The 8,519-nt window shown below is 47.3% G+C and overlaps 1 pseudogene; it reads right to left on the bottom strand.

The window, feature by feature from the left end:
• Window positions 1–3,960: 3,960 nt before the first annotated feature.
• The window catches only part of LOC119365799, a 22,404-nt pseudogene continuing 17,845 nt past the window's right edge, over window positions 3,961–8,519 (bottom strand).

Here is an 8,519-nt window from a genome sequence, read left to right as displayed (position 1 = left end):
CATCATCGTGTCTTCATGAAGTTGTCACGCCAACGACTACTTCTACTTCTATGGCTAACGCGTTTAGCAATAAAGTAAAGTAGTTTACATGGCGTTCTTCAATGACACGCAGGTCATACAAAAATTAAAGACAACTCCTATGGCTCCTGCCGGTTGTCATACTCATCGACATGCAAGTCGTGAATCCTATTACAAGAACATGATCTCATACATCACAATTCATCATTCATCACAACTTCTGGCCATATCACATCACATGATCAATCGCTGCAAAAACAAGTTAGACGTCCTCTAATTGTTGTTGCATCTTTTACGTGGCTGCAATTGGGTTCTAGCAAGAACGTTTTCTTACCTACGAATAACCACAACGTGATTTTGTCAACTTCTATTTACCCTTCATAAGGACCCTTTTCATCGAATCCGCTTCAACTAAAGTGGGAGAGACAAACACCCGCCAGCCACCTTATGCAACTAGTGCAGATCAATCGGTGGAACCGGTCTCACGTAAGCGTACGTGTAAGGTTGGTCCGGGCCGCTTCATCCCACAATACCGCTGAAGTAAGAAAAGACTAGTAGTGGCAAGCAAGTTGACAAGATCCACGCCCACAACAAAATTGTGTTCTACTCGTGCATTAGAGAACTACGCATAGACCTAGCTCATGATGCCACTGTTGGGGAACGTTGCAGAAAATTAAAAAATTTCCTACGGTTTCACCAAGATCCATCTATGAGTTCATCTAAGCAATGAGTCAAGGGAGTGAGTTTGCATCTACATACCACTTGTAGATCACGTGCGGAAGCTTTCAAGGGGATGGTGATGATGGAGTCGTACTCGACGTGATTCAGATCACCGATGTCCAAGTGCTGAACGGACATCACCTCCGCGTTCAACACACGTACGGGATGGGAGACGTCTCCTCCTTCTTGATCCGGCAAGGGGGAAGGAGAGGTTGAGGAAGATTGCTCCAACGGCAGCACGACGGTGTGGTGGTGTTGGTGCAGCAGTACTCCGACAGGGCTTCACAAGCACGTAACGGAGGAGGAGATGTGTTGGGGAGGGGAGGGGCTGCGCCTTGGATGTGTGTGTCCAGCAGCCCTCCCCTCACCCCTCTATTTATAGGGGAAGGGGCAAGGGGGCCGACCCCTCTAGATGGGATCTAGAGGGGGGGTGGCGGCCAGGGAGGGGGGACTTGCCCCCCAAGCAAGGGGGGCGCCCCCCTTAGGGTTTCCCCCCCAACCCTAGGCGCATGGGCCCAAGGTGGGGGCGCGCCCAGCCCTCCAGGGGCTGGCTCCCTCCCCTTTGCGGCCCATGTGGCCCTCCGGGAGGGGTGGCCCCTCCCGGTGGACCCCCGGAACCTCTCAGGTGGCCCCGGTATAATACCGATAAGCCCTCGAAACTTTCCGGTGTCCGTATGACAACTTCCCATATATAAAACTTCACCTCCGTACCATTCCGGAACTCCTTGTGACATTCGGGATCTCATCCGGGACACCGAACAACAATCGGTAGTCACATACTAGTCTTCCTAATAACCCTAGCGTCACCGAACCTTAAGTGTGTAGACCCTACAGGTTCGGGAGACATGTAGACATGACCGAGACCACTCTCCGGTCAATAACCAACGGCGGGATCTGGATACCCATGTTGGCTCCCACATGTTCCACGATGATTTCATCGGTTGAACCACGATGTCGAGGATTCGATCAAAACCCCGTATACAATTCCCTTTGTCAATCAGTACGTTACTTGCCCGAGACTCGATCGTCGGTATCCCAATACCTTGTTCAGTCTCGTTACCGGCAAGTCACTTTACTCGTACCGTAATGCATGATCCCGTAGCCAACACCTTGGTCACCTTGAGCTCATTATGATGATGCATTACCGAGTGGGCCCAGAGATACCTCTCCATCATACGGAGTGACAAATCCCAGTCTCGATCCGTGTCAACCCAACAGACACTTTCGGAGATACATGTAGTGCACCTTTATAGTCACCTAGTTATGTTGTGACGTTGGATACACCCAAAGCACTCCTACGGTATCCGGGAGTTACACGATCTCATGGTCGAAGGAAGAGATACTTGACATTGGAAAAGCTCTAGCAAACGAACTACACGATCTTTGTGCTATGCTTAGGATTGGGTCTTGTCCATCACATCATTCTCCTAATGATGTGATCCCGTTATCAACGACATCCAATGTCCATAGCCAGGAAACCATGACTATCTGTTGATCACAACGAGCTAGTCAACTAGAGGCTCACTAGGGACATATTGTGGTCTATGTATTCACACGTGTATTACGATTTCCGGATAATACAGTTATAGCATGAATAAAAGACAATTATCATGAACAATGAAATATAATAATACTTTTATTATTGCCTCTAGGGCATATTTCCAACATATATACATCGGAAAGAGATGTAAAGAAGAGGTGCTTGTTCGAAGGCATCCCTCCAGAACAGGTGCCTTTTGACAATAGAGAGAGAGAAGAGACAATGACTCTTCGGGGTTGGACACACACCTTGCTAAAGACGGTTCATTAATTAGCATGTGCTAATTAACAATAGACACGTGCTATTAATTCACTAATTAATTCCTAACACTCCCCCTTGTACAACACCGCTCCTTGAATGCTTCATCATTGAAATCTTCTTGTATATAGATCTACTATCTTGAGAATCTTCCGTATAATCTTGAGAGTGTCCCCCAAAAATCTGTTAGGAAAAATACGAGGAGAATAGAGCGGATATGTTGCTAAAAGTCCTTTAAACCAAATGAAAAACGGAATAAGGAGAAAAGGTGCAACATATAATGATTATTGTCTCCTTGCTAACTCGTATAAGAAAACCTTTGGGAAAGGAGAAAACTCATCGATGAGTTCGGGGAACAATAAATATGTTTTGTATACTTTCCTATAAAAAAATCCAGTGGGGAAAAATATAAAGTATTGCATATGTCGCCTCTTTAAAATCTTTTATGAGAAACTTCGAGAGAAAACTCATAACATAAAAGAGTGCGATCTGATATGTCATTGAATACTCTTTTAAAAAACCCAGTGGAAAAAATATAAGGAGAAAAATGATATATGACATATCATGATAATTGTCTCTTTAACTCAATATGTGAAAATCATAGAGTTTAGAGGACAATAAATATGTCGTGTATACTACAAAAAACCGGCGGGGAAAACAAAAAGTATGACATATGATCTCATGTTGATATTATCTCATTAAAAACCTTGATGATAATCTACAAAAGTAAACTCATAAAGATAAAAGAGTATAATATGGTGTTTCGAATTAATTCAAGAAGATACGCCCCCCCCCCCCCCCCCGGGGGGGGGGGATACTTGCATATTTTGAAGCCGTTGAATACCAATTCCACAACATGTTTTTGGAATGTTGAAGTTGATAGAGACTTCATGGTTGTCACATGATTTGACTTATTACAAGATTAATGATATAATGATATTACTTACTATATAACATGTTTGCATCCAGACAACACAAACAAAATTATCTTTGAGATAATGGTTGGTGGATGTAGGCACTAAGGTCTGTTTCAAAAACTTTCATGGTATAGCTACCATACCTAGGAGGAACACAAAACTTACCTATGATCTAACATAGTAGGGATCTGAGCGATTTATCCAATGATATTGATGTCCAAATCTAACAAAGTGCGGTTGCAGCGAGCATCAACGGCGAGGGGCAGCGGCGGAGCTACAACTGTCGCCGCTGAGAGCTGCAACCGTATAGTCCAATTAACTCCTCACAGTTTTAGTGTAAAACAAAATCCGATCACAGTTTTGTCATGAAGTACATACGTATACACAATTACACATAAAGCCACAGGAAACTAACCCAGGGAAACAAGGGAGAACTTTAACCTCGTGCACAGCGCACCACAAAAAGGAGGAGGAAGAAACAAAGCACACCATGAATCCATGCATGTTTCAGCAAATGAAAGCCACATGGAGGAGCTCATCGCTGCAGTAGAGGCCAGGCTGCTGAGCGTATCCTTGCCTGGCCAGCGCCTCCCGCGCTGCCATGACGAGATCCCTGTTGGTCACCTCCCCCTCCTCCCCTTCAAGGATGGTCTGGATGGCGTTGCTGAGCGCGCCGAACGAGGAGCCCTGCGTCGTGGTTGCATCCGCCGACGTCTGGCTGCTCTGGCACCCGCTGACGAGGACGCCGTTGCTGGGCGCCCAGGACTTGGTCCCCGCGTACACCTCCTCTTCCCCGCCAACCTCCTGCTCCATCGCCGGCCTCAAAGCATCCCCCTTCTCGTCGCCGCCTTCAAGCTTGGCCTTGAGGAGCTTGTAGGCCAGGCCACCGACCATGCCCATCACGCCGTCCTGCTCGTCTAGCTTGCCCTCACAGTACTTGAGAAACATGACCTTCATGAACTTCTTGATCTTTGGGCTGGCATCCTCCCCGAAGACGTTGAACAGCGTCATCCGGATGGAGCCCACGTCCACGTCGTCCTTCCCGCTCTGCTGCTTGAGCATCTCGATGAGTGTTGACAGCGGCAGCGACCGACTCTTGGTGTGGCCGCCGTCCTCAGCTGCTTCTACGTCTACTTGTGCATCCGCCTCCTCCTCCTCCTCCTCACCTCCGTATCGGCTTCGGAAGCGGTGGCTATTGGACTTGAACACGTCCCGGACAGTGGCTTTGAGGAAGGACCGGAAGCCAGTTGGCGAATCAGATGGCTCTTCGGGTTCACCGGACTGGGTCTCACTCTCCCTGGTGCTGTCGCCTATCTGCTCCTTGGCCTTCTCAAGCAGGCCACCGCTGTGGCATGAGCAGGGCCATCTCCAGAAATTCAGGGGCCCGGTGCGAAATGAGAAAGGGGGCCCAAAAATATACATAAAATTGTATAACTAATATAACTAAACATATTTTCACTTAATTATAAAGATTTCAATATGTGTTATTTTGTACAAAATATATCATATATTGTAATGCTAAAGAGTAAATGTAGTACTTTTTTTTGCAGAAAAAAAAATCCAATCTAGGGTTCTACCAAACAGTAAACTGACAGCATGTTCTACCAAAAACTATCATCCATCTAGTAATTGTTGAAACAAAAATCTTTGTATTGGAAAGAAATATGCCAGTGTAGCAGGTGAGCACACGAACGATGAATTAGTACTAGAATTAGAAATTAGATTATGGGTACATGCCTAATCGAGCAGTACTGCTGTACTATTAGGGAGTGCATTAGATACGACAGAAAAATATCAAAAGAGTCAGAAAGAGAGCGATTTGTATCAAAAAAATAACCCTAGCCAATTTTCCGTTCATCTATTTTGCTTCCGGCTTATGGCTTACGGCTTACCTTGAAAAATATTGGGGGATGCCAGTTGTGGCTACTGCAGTTGGAAGCAGGCGGTGACGGCTAGACGCCGCGGCCGCTATCTATCGGCGGCTATCTCCTCGTCGAAGCAGGCAGGCGGCGCCTCCCTGTTCTTTCTCACGAAGTCGTTCCGGAGCGATAGATCGCTCGTGAAGTGGTGGACACACGCACGCTCCGCTAACGAGTAGGCCCAGTAGTGTAACTAGCCTGCCTTGTTTTTCTAATTGGACCTTGGATCGGTGCTAGGCCGACTGGGCCCTGTTGGCTCGAATGGAACTGAATAGCGGCCTCACCGTAACGTGCGTCCTCTTCTCGCGCATCAGCCACGATCGAGCGAACCATCCGAAAAGCCAGCCAGCCAGCGTATGAACCGGACGGTTTTGCAGTTTATTCCTTCGATCGGGGCCCCTACAATTTGGGGGCCCTGTGCCGTCGCACAGCTCGCACAGCCTTGTGGACGGGCCTGGGCATGAGTCAGAGACAATGGTAAATATGCAACCATCGGGCACCTTCTGAACCAGTTCACTCACATCATCATCTGCACAAAATGACAAGTTAGCTCGAGACTTCGATCTACAAGCTGGAAATACGAAATTACAGTGCAAGGGGGTAAAATGCCTGATCCTGCAAACGTGCGGCAATAGATCATCAGCTAGCTGGAAAGACAACAGCCTATTAACTACTCCTATAAAATATAATTAGTAAAAATGCAGAAAAGGCTGGGTTTTTATTTTTGCGAGTAGCAGAAAAGGCTGGTTGACATATGCCATAAGCACATTTCTCATTTTTCTGTTAGACATTTGGTACTTATATGCATGCATGCATGCATGATTCGATGGGCATATATTTGGTACTTTTTTTATTGTGTGGAGCACATCCTCACGTTTGTGTAGAGGACTTTTTTTTGTGTGGGTAAAAAGACACATATTTGGTACTTCTAATTGTAAACTGATTGAATCTCTGCCATGTAAACCGACTCGGACCCATGTAATTATACCCCTCGTCGATCTATATATTGTAAGGTAGGAGCAGATCTCGATCAATACAACTCTACACAGACTACACATACCCACCTACGTGCAAATGCATAAACCCTAGCTCTATGAGGAAACCATCAGTACAACCCACAAAGGCATGGGTAGGGTATTATCTCTCCCTTCGAGGATCTGAACCGGTGTAATCATTGTCTTATGTGCACCCGTCACTATAAATCCTTGTCTTGTGTGCACCCATCACTACTGGAAATTGCGAGTAAATTGCAAAAAACCACGACTTTGAAGGCAAGCTTTGCGAAAACCACTATAATACATTTTTTTTGCAAAAAACGCCGTGTCTACAGTAATCTTTTTGCAGAAAGCACTGATTGGCGGATTGGAGCGTTTTAAGCATGTTTATGACAGGTGGGTCCAGATTTTGCCGACGTGGCGTAACGGCTCTGTCAAAACAGCGTTAGATGGGGGATTTTACAAGGAGGCCCTTACGTCAAAATAAAAAAAGCAATCAGCTCCATGGACGAGCTCTTCTTCGCCAGCGGCGTGGCCGCGCCGGCGATGCAGCCCCAACGACGCGGGCAGAGGTGACCCGATCCCGACGGGGTCTGGACGAACTGGAGGGAGGCGAGGCGGTTCCCGACGGGTCCGGTTGCTGTCACCGCCGGCAAGGACTGCCCGAACTGGGGAGGACCAGCCGGCTCAGGCACACCACAAACCTCGAGATCCCGTCGCCGTTGGCGCCTGATCCATCGGGCCTGCCGCGCCGCTGGTGATGGTGATGGTGCCTGGCCGGGGAGGGCGACGGGAACCACCAGCTGTTGCTCGTGCTGCCTCCTGGGGACTCGGGCTCCTCGTCCACCGGCCGCGGCAGCGACGAGGATGACGCGTCCGGCCTGCGCGAGGCAACGGCGGCGGCGGGCCTGGGCGAGGGAACGGCGGCGGCGGGCCTAGCGAGGCAACAGCGGCGACGAGCCTGGCGAGGCAACGGCGGCGGCGGGCCTGGGCGAGGGAACGGCGGCGGCGGGCCTAGCGAGGCAACGGCGGCGACGAGCCTGGCGAGGCAACAGCGACGGTGGACCTGGTGAAGATAAGATGAACCAGTTTTTTTCTTTTTTCTTCCAATGACAGGTGGACCCACATAGGGATGATAACGTTACCAGAAGTTGCCGTTACATGCGAGATGTTAAGCAGTGCCACATCAGCCTGACTGGCGGGTCCCCTCTGTCATAAACTCACTTATCTGAGCCCGATCCGCCGATCAGTATTTTCTGAAAAAAGATTACCGAAGACATGGTGTTTCTGCAAAAAAAAATGTATTGTAGTGTTTTTCGCAAAACTTACCTTCAAAGTGGTGGTTTTATGCAATTTACTCGGAAATTGCTTATAGGTGGATCCTTACCTATGGAGGGCACACATTTGTAGCAATCTTGCCAATTACCCATTGTGAGCGCCCACTTTGTATCCGTCACTGGCACAAGCTCGCGCCCACAACTGACCCTTGAGGTACCAATATCGGGCAAAAATATGTGCACGCCACTAGTAAGTTTGGACAAGCTTACCCGATATGGTGGTAACAAACAAAAACATAGCACATGGTTATAGTCAATAAGGATAAATCCGGTCGAGAGTGTTAACATGATGAGAAGTATCGAAGCATCTTTAGAAGACCTCGACAAGTTCCATGTGTCCGAACCTTCATAGTCCCTCCACCCCAAAATTCTTGTCTTATATTTGTCTAGATATGGATGTATCTAATACTAAAACGTAACTAGATACATCCGTATCTAAATAAATCTAAGACAAGAATTTTGGGACGGTGAAAGTACTTAGTTGAAGGCTTCGTGAAAATATTGACTCTCAAGCATCCACTACCCGATGTATCAAATGATAAAGCTTATAATTCTTCAATCAAGTCACTGAGAAGGTACGTTAGTTAGATGCTGAAAATAAAAAGCTAGTATATGATAAGCTACCGGCTAAGCGAGAAGATATCTTTGAACCAACTATAGACAGAGACTGGGTTAAATAAGTTTAATGCTCTATGTGATCTCGGTGCTCGTGTTTCCACTATGCGTCTGTGTATGATAAATCAATCTTGGCCCGTTTGTTACAAGTGAGAGCAAATTAAACATGGCCAACTCTACCTTTACACAAGCAATAGGGA

Source organism: Triticum dicoccoides, chromosome 2B, assembly GCF_002162155.2.
Source record: "Triticum dicoccoides isolate Atlit2015 ecotype Zavitan chromosome 2B, WEW_v2.0, whole genome shotgun sequence".
Classification (NCBI taxonomy): domain Eukaryota; kingdom Viridiplantae; phylum Streptophyta; class Magnoliopsida; order Poales; family Poaceae; genus Triticum; species Triticum dicoccoides.
This window is presented reverse-complemented; position numbering and strand designations above follow the sequence as displayed.